We start from the raw sequence: 14,875 nt of genomic DNA, 5'->3' as shown, positions 1-14,875 counted from the left end.
GGATGCTGGGTTCATTTGGCATGGTTACTTCCCGGATTGGGTTGCAAATGTTGTTCATGTAAAAAAGTCGAATCACACCTGGCGGATGGGTGTTGACTACACAGATCTGAACAAGGCATATCCAAAAGATAGTTATCCCTTTCCAAAGATTGACACTTTGGTCGACTCTACAGCGGGTCATGCTTTGATGAGCTTTATGGACGCCTACTCAGGCTTTCATAAGATACCCTTGTGGAAAAAAGATCAAGAGAAGACGACATTCGTCACTGATCAGGGATTATTCTGTTATACTGTGATGCCGTTTGGGTTGAAAAATGCGCCTGCTACTTTCCAACGAATTATGATACGGTATTTATTAATCAAATTAGGAGGAATGTAGAGGCGTACACTGATGACATGATAGTCAAATCCAAGCTACAGATGGATCACCGTGCTGACCTCCGAGAAACCTTCACCACCCTTAGGCGGTATTGAAATGTGTCACCCTAGAAAGGGCTATCTACAGCCGCTATTGAAATGTATCACCAAGGGGGAAAGAGGTTATAGAGGATATGCACTCGGGTGTTTGTGCATCACATATAGGCGGCAGGATTTTAGCAAAATGGGTCAGGCGACAAGGCTACTTGTGGCCCACTCTTGAGGCAAACACCATAGAAATGGTGAAGAAGTGTGACAAGTGTCAAAGATTTGGCAAGCTCATACACCGTTCGGCTACTGACCTGACGGCTATTAACAGCCCAGTACCATTCGCCAAATGGGGCATGTACATTTTGGGCCTTAATACGCCTGTTGTAGGCGGACGGCGATATGATCTAGTTGCTATGAACTACTTCACCAAATGGGTAGAAGTAGAGGCGATCAAAGGCATAAAGACAAAGGATGTAATCTCCTTCATTTGGAGGAAAAATATCACCCGGTTTGGGGTACCTATGTCTATGGTCTTTGACAATAGCCCTTAGTTTAAGACTCCTACCCTTAAGAACTGGTTGGGAGATCAAGGGATCTCACATTGCTTCGCGTTAGTCGGTCGTCCCCAAGCAAACGACCAGGTTGAACCCTTCAACAAGCACATCTCAGACAATATTAAGAAGAAAATTTAAAGGGCTGGTGGTCTATGGGCACATGAATTACCTCCTGTCCTATGGGCCATCAGAACAACTGAAAAAGAGGCAATCGGTAAAACACCGTTTCTTATAACGTATGGTGCATAAGCCGTCTTACCAATTGAGCACTATGAGCCAACCCTTCGAGTCATGCTTTCTGACGAAGAGACTTACTCCCGGAGGCCATGTGGCTAGCATTGGACTCACTCTCAAAGCGCAGGGGCAATGCCGCCTTGCGTCATGAGATATATCGTCTGAGAATTACTAGAGCCTACACTAAAAGAGTGTTGAAACAACCCTTGAAAGTGGGGGACTTTGTGTTACGGAAGATGGAGGTAAAAGGTAGGGAAAATGAACAAGGAAAGTTGACTCCTAACTGGGAAGGCCCCTACCGGATCTATGAAGAAGTAAGAGGTGGCACCTACCACCTGGAAACCCTAGACGGCAGGCAGCTAGCCAGAACTTGGAACGTAGACAACCTTAAAAAATCCTACTTCTGAGAGTCCCAAAATTTTTGTAAATAAAGTTAACAATGAAAAGTTGCTTTAGTTTCAATCATATTTATTACTTTTTGTATGAATACCGTTACTTTCTGTATGAATACCGTCTATGCAATGTACAAACAGACTTGTTAAAATTTTATGTCTGCTCCAACGTGAGCAGAAATAAGATAAGTCCAAAAACGTAGCAGCTATGTGTTGTTCCTTTTGAAACAACCTAATGAGGCCAATGGCCAGATAATATTGAAAACCAACGCCTGCTCCAACATGAGTAGGCATCCGGCAACACCTATCCGTTTAAATTCGCCGCAAAGAGCATCTCCCATTTGGGTGGTACATTGCTCTACAAACTAAAAAAAGAGGCCCTACCGATTATCTAGATTAAGATAACTCACAGCCATTTGAATGATCAATAGAAACCTGGATAACTTTGGCTACCGCCGGTTTTATAATAGCTGGTAACCAGTTTCTAGGTCAGATATAACAGTTGTTGCTCAAAAGCACTACAAACGGTTAAAATTGAATAACTAAGCTAAGTCAGAACCTTAGCTGCTATAACAATACTTGTTTAAACATGTCAGCTCCATCAAGAGCAAGACATCTAGTGGCATAATTCATCATAGAAATCAACCGACAAAGAGTGATTGATCCCAAAAGGATTAAATTCCAGCCAGTTGACCTGAATAAACTAAGGAACCTGGACGCCATAGTAAGAACCGCATGTATTATTGGCACCCGCCGGTATTCTCCAGTCATTCTAACTTAAAATAAAACTGAAAAATAATTCAGACACAGTCAATAAACGTCTTATATTTAGCCCGGATATTCAACGGACGACTATCCGCTTGGTTTTGGGCAATCACCTTGGTGATTGATTAACCTAGAAATCATTTATACCCCTTTTGGGTATCAAAAATTTCTAGGTCAATCAATCTAATTTCGAAACCAAGCTTACATTCGTCTAGGGGCTAACACTTCTACTGCATCCGTTAAACCGCATGTAATAGGCTACTTGGCAAAATATGTGCATGTTGAAAAAATTGTAGATTGAAAAACTAATGCAAGTTGCAAAGATTGGCAAAACCGACACAGTCGGCATATCATAATATAAAAGACCGACCAAAAGGCCGGGAGAATAACTGTTAATCGGATACACATCCGTGGAAATAAGATTGTTGTGAAAATAATAAGAATTACACGGCACGCAGACCAGAAGTACAAGTAGCAACCATAAGCTGAAACTACTGAGACGGAGCCGGGGGAGTATCCTTAGCAGGCAGAGTTGGGGCAGAGTTCACTTGTGCTTCAACCTCAGCCACCTGGTGATCTTCTTCCTTTTCCTCCTCTACGTCATCATCATCATCACCCTCCTCGCTGGCTGCAAGCTCCTTCTTAACCCACTCTTGGAAAGGCTCAGGTTCTAGCTCCCCTCGAGCCCTTGCTGAGAGGACAAGATTCGGGTACCTGTAGGCTAGGTCCCAGATGTTGTACTCAGCCTCCGGATACACTAGTTCCCAAGCCATCCTCATCTAGTCTTCGCAATCCTGCTCATTCTCCTCAATGAGCCGGTTCTGCTAAGCTTCTAGAGTGGCCTTGAAATTTCCCCGAGAGGCAGCCATCTCCTTCTGCAGACGGTTAATGTCTGCTTTGAGAGTGGCGTTCTCCTTCTTGGTCTCCTTCAAGGACTTAAGACCCGCCTGAGCATTTTTTAGCTCCAACTCAGCATTGTCAAGTTTCGATTCCAGATTAGCCTCATTAAGGGCAGCCTTGAGTTGCTTGATGGAGTCTGCCTGTGATAAGAGCTCAGCTGTAGTCTCAAGATCATGAATTAGCATTTGATACTGAGCAACGTCAGTGTTATCAGATGCATCTCTCTTGGCCCTTCTTACCTCTTAGTTGAAAGCTTGGTTCTCTACTTTAGTTGAAAGCTTGTAGACATGACATATCTTTTAGTGTAGGTCTATGTGCCAGGTTCCAAGCAAACCCAAAGGAGTCACACCTGATAGAAATAAAATGAATCCTTCGTTACTTGAAAAGAACTAATGACTTGGGTCTCTTCTATCCTAGAAGTGACTCATTTGAATTAAATAGTTTTATTGACGCTGACTATGCAGGTGATTTGGTTAATGGAAAGAGCACTTCAGGTATGGTAAAGTTTTTAGGACCGTGTTTAGTATCTTGGGGTTCTAAGAAACAAAACACAGTTGCATTATCTACAGCTGAAGATAAATATGTAGCTGCAGCAGGTTAGAGATTTTTGTATTTTATTTAAATGTGTACCTATTTAATGTGACAATCCTAGTGCTATATGTATTTCTAAAGATCCAGTTCAACACTCAAAGGTCAAGCACATCCACATTAGGCATCACTTCCTAAAGGACAATGTGGAACAAGGGAATATAAAGTTAGAATTTTGTCATACTAAAAATTAAATTGTTGATATTCTAACCAAGCCCTTCAACTGAGAAAGATTAAAGAAATTGAGACTGGAACTTGGGATGATCAAGCTGACTTGTTTGCCTCTAAAGTTCCAAGATATGGAAAAGTTATAAACAATGTGAAAAGAGCAAAAAGAACATCTAGCACAACCTTGGTGTGCTAAACATAGCTGAAGTGTCACCGTTGGTGAATTCTTAAAGGTTAGTTAACTAACACTTGAAAGCGTGTATAAGTAGTACTGTACATTGTATATGTGTAGAAACCATGTTCCAAATACCTCAGATTTTTGGAAAATTTAATAATTATAAATTAAACAAATTTGGAAAGAAAAATTTTGTTAAAAAATTCATCCTGATTAATTTTTAGAAAATTAAAATTTAGAATGTTCAATTATTGACTGAACAGTTGCCTTATTTTTATCCTTCACACCACATCATTAATTAAAAAAACATCTTTCACCCACATTACCCTACCACTGTCAAATCACTTAAACCGATTCCAGTAAAAACCATCAACCTTTCTAAAACCCTTAAACATTCCAAAATCATGAAAATTAAATCATCCAAAAACTCAGCCGAGAAAATCCAATCACCACAACATTCCAAACCTGAAGAATCATCTCTTTTAGCCATGGTGATATATCTAGCAAAAGACAAGATTGAAGAGAGAACCAATGTAGTTCCAAAAGTAAACACCCCTATTTCTTCAACCACCAAGAAAAACCCTAAAGAGAAGAATTCAACTAGAATTGATGTATCTTCATCATGAAATGTATTCCAAAGGATACAGGAGTGGAAGGAGAAGAAAGAAAATAAAAAATCACTCGAAGAACACATCAAGGAAGTTGAAGATTTTGCTGCGGGGGAAGTACAATCGGAAGAAGAGGAAAAGGCTGTAGAGGAAGAAGAGGAGGAGAATAAAGATCAAAAGGCACTTGAGAAAATGTCTGCAAGGTATGTTTTTGGCTATAGACTAAACTTAACTTGGTGTAGAAAGGCTAGATTTATGGAATTTCTTGATTTATTGTGTTTTCAAGGATGGGAAGTCCTGTTAGCTAAATCATTGAACAATTACATGTATCCTGTGTCTATGAATGAATTTTGTGAAAATTTTAAAGTAAAGGAAGGAATAATTTCTACAAAATCAATAATATTGAAACTGAATTTGATGTTGAGAGATTGGTAGTATTTTGAAAGTTCCTACAGAAGGTTATGAGGCTTATGTTAAAGGGAAGTTAGGTATGAAGGTGGGAAATTATCTAGGAGGTGATATAGTTGACTTCCTAAGAGGAAAAAGGGGGGGTAAACCCCATGAATCACAACAAGTTAAGCCCCATGAACAAACTGATGTTTAATTTGGTAAAGAAGGCTATCTTGTCAAGAACTCAGAAGGAAGATGAAGCAAGTCTGTTGGATATGACAGCGATCTTTTGTCTAGTGAAAAAGATCAAAATTAATTTTCCTTCTCTAATGTATCAACACTTAGCTCACTGCATTCTTAATAGGAATAAAGTAGGTTATGGTGCTCTGTTCTCTACTGTATTTGAAGCACTTGGAGTGAAACTCAACGGAGTTTATGGAGGGTTGTAAGAGAAAGCAGAGAATGTTGTCGATGAAAAGACATTGTAGGGGTTGAGCTTGACTGTCGTGGGAGGAAAACTTTATAAGGCGGAGGAGAAAAAGAATGAAGCCACTGGAAAAAGAAAGAGGGAGTTAAGTCTGGATATTATGTGAGGAAGAGTAAGAGGTTGACAGCCAGGTCCTTACCTCAAACCAGCATGGAGGACTCACTAGAACTTGATGAGGAGGATACAAAGGTGATGGTTGGGCAGGTTGCATAACTCTCTAACATAGTAGAAGCTGCTGAGAGACAACTCAAAGATGCTTTAGGGAGAGTTTAGAAGCTGGAAAAGACATACAGGGTCTTGAGAAGAGTCTTAAGGGACTGAAGTTAGAGTTCTAAAAGGCTATCAAGAGTTTGGAAGAGAAGCTAGAGGCCAACATTGAAGCCCTGAAGGAGGACAACAAGAAGATCCTTGAGCTTATTAAAGATTGACCCAGCTTACTTTAAAGCCTACCTTAGCCTAGCCTAATCCTAGCCTTTCTCTGTTTATGTCATGAACAATTTCTTTTGTTTTTTTTTTGGTTTGATATTTTGAAAATTTTGGTCTATAATTTCTAAAACAGGGAGATATTTTGATGTTTTAATCTTTATTTGAAACTTTTCCTATACATGTGTGTTTTGTATATTATGAACGTGTGTGAAGGGACTAGCTAAAGGGAACTAGTCAACACTGCCTTCAGTTTCCCTCACTCGATGAATTGCTTGTAGGGCTGTGGCTAAATGTTAAATAACTTGAATTGCAGGACTTTTTGATAATGCCAAAAGGGGGAAAAGAAGAAGAAAACATGAAAGTGGAAGTTGTTCTAGGTTCCAATTGATAAAGTATCAGTAATTTTTCTGATGCCTTGTATAAAGTAAGCTAATTTTTTTTTTCTTCATAAAGTAGTTTAGTTTTAGTTTTGTTCAGTTCTAAGTTTATTTTTCTGCTCTAGTTTTTTGTGTGTTTTTATTCTTCTATTTTTCTTGTTAAAAAGCCAAAAATACAAAAATAAGTCCTTTTATTCTATTTAAATCTCTTGCTAGAAGTTTGCTAAGTTTATCATCAACAAAAGGGGGAAATGTTGAAGCTTAAGAGTTTTGATGATGATGAATAAAAGAAAACTTCAACTAATGTGATTTCTCTAAGTGTTGTAACTAGAACAGGTGAAGTTGACTTTAGAAGTGGAAGAGTAATCTGTCTATGAAGCCACAAGGAAAGTTAATGAAAGTAGAAGAAGAGTTCCTCAGTGGAACTAACTGAGTTCCCCACCAGGAACATGAATAGAAGCTCTCTAACAAGAGCTTGACAACAAGTTGAGGATATTGACTTGAGCTGCGTTGAAGACAGCAAGTTCCATAATAACTTCGCATGCGAAGTTCCAACAAGAAGCAAGAGAGTGAAGGACAGAAGGAACTTAATCCTAGTATGTGTGAAGTCCAACTATCCTTAACATACAACGATTGACGAGATAATCTAGCTAGATAATATAAGTCTTTTGTTAAGTTTATTTTTCTAAGGATTATTGTAAATATGTTAGGTTAGTTAATGCATGGAATTTATTAGAGACCTGACAAAGCTTGGGAAGCTTAAAAATGAAAAGTTTATAAAATATGAGTTTTCAATTTATGAAAAAGATTTTCTAAAAAGATTTTATAGAATCCGGTTTTACATGATATTATTTGTTTCATAAATTATATATTTTATAAGTTTTCTAAAAAGATTTTCTTTATAAAAGATTTACATAAAATGTGTTTTATGAAATTGGTAGTTTTATAATTTCTATCTTTTTTAAAACCCTACTTTACATACGAATATTTCTTGTATATAAAGTAGAATTCATAATTTAGACCACTTGTGAGTTTATGCGTGAAGAATCTGAAGAGAGCTCTTAAGTGTAAGTTTGCCAAGTCTAAATTTTGTCACATTAGTTTTGGATTCCATGTGTAGCTTTCCTATCACATATTAAAGTCAAGAGTTTGTGTTGTTTTGGTTTGGGTGAGTGTTTAGCTTATTGCATACAGATTGTAAGCTTCTAGATTGAAGCTCAGTAAGTAGACATTTAAGGAGTGTCGAGTAGAATCTAAGTCTAAGATTTAGATTGGGTAGGATAAGGTCCTATCGAGTAGCAAGTTCAGTCAGGAACTTGTGAGTAATGGTCTAATTATACTAGGTTGCAACTAGGAGGACTTGCCCTATTGTAATGAAGTGTTTTGGTGTTTGAAATCCCTTGGAGGGTCGAGGTTTTACTTTTAGTTGGGCCTTGGAAGGTTTCCTCATAAAATCTTGTGTTCTTTTCTAAGTTCCCTTATATTCTGTTTTAATTCCGCAAACGTAATCAATAGGAACTCACATACAATTCACCCCACCCCCTCTTGTAGTGTTTGTCTTAACTAACAAAGTTCCTTATAAACTTGTTGGCAGTTTTTTACTTTTTTGTTCCTCTTGTTATATGTCAAATTCAACTTCCTATGATTGCCAAGCATATTCACACATGCTCACGTAGGGGTATTTCAAGCGACGCCTAAAATTTGGCGGCTCCACTAGGAAGGATTCTAAGTTACTTATCGATTTGAGTGATTGGTATTTAATGGAGATAAGTGGATGAGACTCCAAAGATTCTTGATATGTACTTTTGCAACTTAATTGACATTGTTTCAAATACATTATCCGTATTAGGGGGCATCATTGGAATCGTCCGTGGTTCCCAAAATACGTTGTTTTTTAGGATCACTTTTACCGGAACAACTTGAATTACAATCACAATTAATTTTTGAATCATCATTGCACAAAGCAGTTTGCATCGCACAACTACGATTTTTGTCGCGACACTCTAGGTCTTGGCGCGACGCGATGTTTCCCATCTTTACGCGACGCTTTATCATTTGTTATTATTTTCCTTGAGTTTTTCATTACGTATGTGTTTTACATACGTCAGCCATGGGGATTTATGATTTACCGACCTGAAAACGCTTAGGTCAATAAGGATCGATCTTAGATGTTAATTCCACCAAGCTACATAGTCGGGTTCGATTTCATCATGAACTCGTAGAGCAGTCCAAAAGCATACACCCATAGAAGGTAGGCTGCCTTCCTTTGGCACTAAAACTCTTAACCGTTGTATCTTTTGGAAACCCTTTGACCGACCTTCATATGAACATAGATCCTTGGTTAGGTTATGGAACTTCATTGTATCACGTCTGACTACGTGCTTACTTGTGCATCTTGTTATGTTTAGGCTAACTCTTTTCATAATGTTGTCTTCTTTTTATAACTAATGAATTTATTGAGAGATTTGTAATTAAACATATCACTTATTAATATAGGAAGGACTTAAAATACAGAAAACTCATTTAATTTTAGGACGTACAAACTGGAAATAAGTCATCGTGACACGTCAGCAACTAGCGCGTCAAGATGGTTTGCGGCGCATCATGATGGTTTTTGTCGCTATGTGGCGATTTTTGTTGTGACGTGATGCATGTGCTATTCACGTGGTACTTCAGTTTGGCGTCGTAGATAACTCTTGTGTGTTTTTTGCTATTTGTTCCGTAGGTCTGTCTCGCGTCACAACATTTTAAAGTTATGTTCATAACATGTGTCTAAATAATTCACTTATGCACAAAAAAGTCGAGTCGTTGCACACACCATGTATGAGTCGAGTCATCATATATGTTATTAGTCATACAGTCATGTGTCGAGTTATGTTGTCACTCAGCCTGAATACTATGACCGTATTTAAAACCATGCATGGTTCCGTTTTCCGTCATTTTTTATCTTTGGGAGTAAATCGGACATACATCCTCCCATAAACATATTTTTATATATAATTTTACATAAGTTTATTTCTTACAAAACTTTTCTTAAAAAACTTTTTATGTGAGTCGAGTCGAGTTAAATCATTGAATCAATTTCTTGTGGTCTCTATAGCGAGTAGTCAAGAAGTAAAGAAAGACTAGTTCGCAATGCGTCCGCTCAACTACTATCGTCCCTTAGAACTAGAAGGAACACTCGAAGAACTCAAGTCAGTTTAGTTCTACAAGAACCACTTCTCTTTCAAAGAATGGCTACTAAGGAAGATGTGTAAGGACTAAATTAGGCTATTGAGGGCATCAGTTCTATGCTCCAAAACCTTACTACCCGAGTAGGTACTGTGGAAGAAGCTTATTCTCCTGCAAAACTCAAGAGGTTGACTGAAAAAATCAGCAAGCTCACTAATGAATACTTTTATAAAGTACCAACGGGTCTTTCGGCAGTTAGAGAAAATCTTTTGGAGAAATTCTCTACGACCGACATCCCAAAATTCAAGCCCACTTATATTCCTATTTTTCATCTCAAGGCATTCCAAGAAACTATGTCCCTCAAAGGGGTAGAAGTCTCACTATAGCCTAAGTGTTTCCTCTATCTCTTAAAACTTTATGTTAGCAATGGTTTTATTCTTTAGACAACAGTGACACTACCACATGGGATGATATTACTCGTCATTTCGTGGAAAGGTACAAGTGTAACAATCAAGAAAAGACTTCACAATGAGAGTTAGGACTTCTCAAGCAAAAGGACAACGAAGACTTTACCGCATACTGGTATAGATGGAGACTAAACGCTACTCAAATGATTAAACCACCCGGTGAAAGAGACATGATGCATTTGTTCATTGACAACCTGGAAGTTGTTAATCACATCGTTCTCAATGAGGTTTTAGCCCTAAATTCTACAAAGGCATGACCTAAAAGGAGGACATTCATACCATTGGGTATGACATATGATGTAGCTTTTGATCACCTTCATGACAAGGTTTGATCACACCAATTGGGCCAACCAAAGATCCCACACTTGAGGATAGGTCCGAGAGATAAGACCCCAATTCTTATTGCAAATACCATCAAGGTAATGGGCATACTAGGGACAAATGCTTCAAACTCAAAGATTACATCCAAGATCTGGTAGACGCAAACGAACTTCCTGTCCCTTCGAGCAGGCAGCAAGAAGTAAATCTCTGAATAGCTATGAAGGTGGAGCACGAGGCAGGATTTTCATTTTGGATTTTATGATTTACTTTTCTTATGTTTGTTTTTTCTTTTTCCTCTTAGTTCTAGCATTAGGTTTCCTTTTCAATCATTTTTCCCATTTTCTATTATGTGTTCTCAAACTTTATGCGTTCTTTTTTTTCCTTCATAAATAAAATGAGAATTTAATTCTTGGCATATAATTATTTCATTTCACAAAAAAAAAAAAAAAAAAAAAAAAACCACTTATTATCGAACTAAGAACAAGGTATACCAATGATTTGAGGAAAGCCTTATAGTTATATTATATTCCTTAACCTTCTAAACAAATATCATCTTTTTTTCTCAGCCACATTGAGCCTCGTCTGACGATTGGTCTTTCATTTTTTCAACCTACATCAACCTAACCTCGGGATGGGAAGGTGTGGAATATGTATAATGTACCAAAAAAAAGAAAGTAATAACAATAAATTAAAATAAGTAATAATAAAAAATAAAAAAAATGTAAAAGGGCAAGTGTTCCAATGTCTTTCATATGAGACGTCTCGAATTGCATCTCTCATATGGTGCTTGGTACCGTGTCTGAGAAATATGAATGTTATGTAAATGATGGACCGCATGATCCGGGATTGCTCATATTGATTTTAAAGTAAATAAATAAATAAATGAATACATAAATTGCCATGTAAAAATAATGGCAAAGCAAAATAGTAAACAAAGTTCAAATGTTAAAAATCAAGCTTGCAAAAGTTAAAAATTCAAAAAACACAATTGCACATCTTGGGAGGCTTATCTTGGGTCTTGAGCCTTTTATCCTTTCTTCTTTATCCTTTATCCTAACTAAGTTATAACCCTTAAAAGACCTCTTTCAGGTGTACATACACTTATGCGAGGTTCGGCTAGAGCGTGCCATAGCACAAATGTTGTGCCATGGTAATCAATTCCTTGTCACGGCAGCTTGTACCGCACCACTGTATAGTTTACCGTGCCACGACAGTTGTACCGTGGCGTGGTACCTAGGGATGTTGCAATCAATCAATTTTGGTCTTCCATGTTTGTATTTGCGGTCTGTGTGTCTTGTATGTGTCGTTTAATGTTGTGTCTAGCTGTACGGTCATAACATGTGTCCCATAATCTCACCTAATCACTCACGAGTCAAGTATAGTCCACACACTTTATTTTTCGACTAGAGTCTTAAACCATGTCGTTTATGATCGTATACTAGGTTCATGCACTCGACCCCTTTTCTGTCAATAATAAGTGGAGTTTTTCTAACCTGTTTTCAAAATCCTAGCTTTCCCCTTTCTTTCCTATTTTTAAAAAGTGAGTCACATCATTAAGTGAATTTGTTCTATTCCACAATAATTGGTCGAGGAACAGGGGCAGATTAGTACAGCTCGTTTCACTACCACAACAACCTCTTAAACCTAAGAGGCATCTAAGGAAACCTTCGTTGTCTCCACAAAGGCCATCACCATCACCTCTAGTTCACTTTCATTTCACTCCAGCAAGGAAGATATCGAGCAAATCAACAAGTCCATTGCTACACTCACTTCTATGTTGGAAGGCCTTACTACTATGGTAAACACCATGGATTAAAACAATGCTACTCTTGCATCGGTTCGGTCGAGAAGCTGAAAGAAAAGATGAGCAAAATCACCGATGAGTTCACCTACATGGAACAACTTTCCACTAATCCAGTTGTGAAGGACAAGCTTCCTGAAAAATTCTCCACTTCTAACATACCAAAGTTCAATTAAAGCCTACTTATAATCCAATATTCTATTTAAAGGCTTTCTCTGCTACCATAATTTTTAAGGGATAAGAGGTGGCACTCTTCCTTACTGTGTTTCTTCTCTTCCTAGAACATGCTTGCCAACAATGGTTTTATTCATTGGATTCCGAAGACACTATAATTTAGGAAGATGTCACTTAAAGCTTTATGAATCATTTGTAACATTCAAACAAAGACTTTTGAACGTGAGCTCTCTTTCCTTAAGAAAAAAGAAAATGAAGGATTCAGCGCATACCTAAGTAGATAGAGAGAAACGACTGCACAAATAGTTGAGCCACTAAAAAAGAAGGAGATGGTTCGTCTCTTCATCTAAAATATGACTTATAAGTACATGCAACATCTCAAATTCCTACCATTGAACACTTTTGAAGTTGTATACAATGTTGGCTTTGAAATTGAAGATGAGCTAATGAAGAATGCTCGTAGCAACAGCAATAACAATAACACTTGGAAGAACAAGAAAAACGACATTTCCTCTTCTTCATCTTCTAAGCCCAACAATGTTACCAACAATGTAAGCTAGTAAGATCTCATTGAAGTGCTACCTCTTGATGCTCCCTTGCCAAAGAAAAGGAGAACATATACTCCTTTGGGAATGACTTACGATGTCGCCATTGATCGCCTTTATGGTCAAGGCTTGATTACACCTATTGGACCATTCCCTCAGCCAAAACTTAAAAGGAGTACCAAATAGAACCCTAATGCTCACTACAAGTTCCACCAAGGAAGGGGTCACTCTACAGATCAGTGCTGGAATATAAAAGATTATATTCAAGATTTGGTTGATGCAAAAAACTTCCTGTCCCTCCAGGCGGCAAGAAGTAAATAAACAGCGATGAAGACAAGGCGCAAGACGAGCCTTCGTGCAAGATTTCATGATTGCTATCTTTATTTCTTTCTTATTTTTCCCCAATCATGTCTAGCATAGGATTTTCAATTTTGAGTTTCTATATGTTTTATGTGTTGTGTTCACTTTTTCCATTAGGAAAATGAGCATTTTTCCTTTACATCTCGATCATATCACTTTTCATTCAAAATAAAAATAATAAATAAATAAATAAATCAATCGCCGAACCAAACACAAGATATACTATTGATTCGAGGCACCCTTTGCAACCTTTTTATCTCACCACGAATTAAACAAACACATATTCTATTCTTCCATTAACTATTTTGAGCCTTGCAAACGATCGGCCTTAATTTATTCAATCCACATACACCAAACCTTGGGATGGGAAGGTGTGTAATTTGTGTAACATTTCAAAGCAAGTTCAAAAAAAAAAAGAAAAAAAAAATTATAAAATAAATAATAAAAAAAAAGATCGCTAAGGGCAAGTGTTCCAATGTCCTTGATATGAACACGTCTCGAATTGCGTCTCTCATATAGTGCTCGGTATCATGCCTCAGAAAGATAAATGTCAAGAGCGTGATGGACCGCATGATGTTGAGATTGCCCACATTGATTCAAAGGAATCTTGACCAAACAATTGCATCCAACGATTCACATTTCATGCTGCAACGAAATCCACATTTAGACTAAAAGTATTGCATATTTAATTAAAAAATTATGCACAATTATTTTTTTGGTTTCATTTTCCCTGTGTATTGTCTCCTTCTCTCTCTTCCATTAAAGTTAATTCAATGTTCTAACTTTTAATTTAGATTTAGAGGTGAGAAATAATTTTGGATATGAGTAACTTGCAAACCCAAAAATAAGTATTTCTACGCTTCGTTGCCCTGGTGAATTCGTATGCCGAATCGCAATCTCGAACTCGTAGCATTAAAAAACTTATGCTATTATTATTCCCAACGTAAAATAATATCTTAACCTTGAAATGAGCTATCCTATAACTTAACAAAGATGGAGTATGAAAATCATTAACTCTAGTTTAAACATGAATAAACATATCTTGCTCGTCTAGAGAACACTCAATATTATGCAAATTTAATTAAAAAAAATACATCACTAGCACAAATGATTTACACATTTCCATTAGTAATAATACACAGATAATTATTAAATATGCACGTTTTTAACAAGAATATTGGACATTCAATTTTAAAAATATGCACAAAATTAATTTTCAATCTTTGCTTCAATTTCATGTATTTTCGCTATTATCCATGACACAACCACTATAGTCTTGCTGAAAATTATTTTGAAATGTGAGAGAAAGAAGGGTGGGGAAAAAAGAAGAACATGGAGAAGAGAGATGAAAAGAAATTTAGAGGAGAGATAAAAATAGAGAAAATTAAAATTCCTATATTATTAAAATTAATTTTGAACTCTCAAGGAAAACAATGGGGAAGAGTGATGAACACGGAGGAAAAAGAGGGAATTAAACACGGGGAGGAAAGAAAGGAATGAGAAAAAGAAGTTTTTATGTTATTTACATTTTTGCCATTAATGAAGCTTGTAATTTGAGCCATTA

The sequence above is a fragment of the Chenopodium quinoa genome, unplaced genomic scaffold (genome assembly GCF_001683475.1).
Source record: "Chenopodium quinoa cultivar QQ74 unplaced genomic scaffold, ASM168347v1, whole genome shotgun sequence".
NCBI classification, from domain to species: Eukaryota; Viridiplantae; Streptophyta; class Magnoliopsida; order Caryophyllales; family Amaranthaceae; genus Chenopodium; species Chenopodium quinoa.
Note: the sequence above shows the minus strand (reverse complement) of the source record.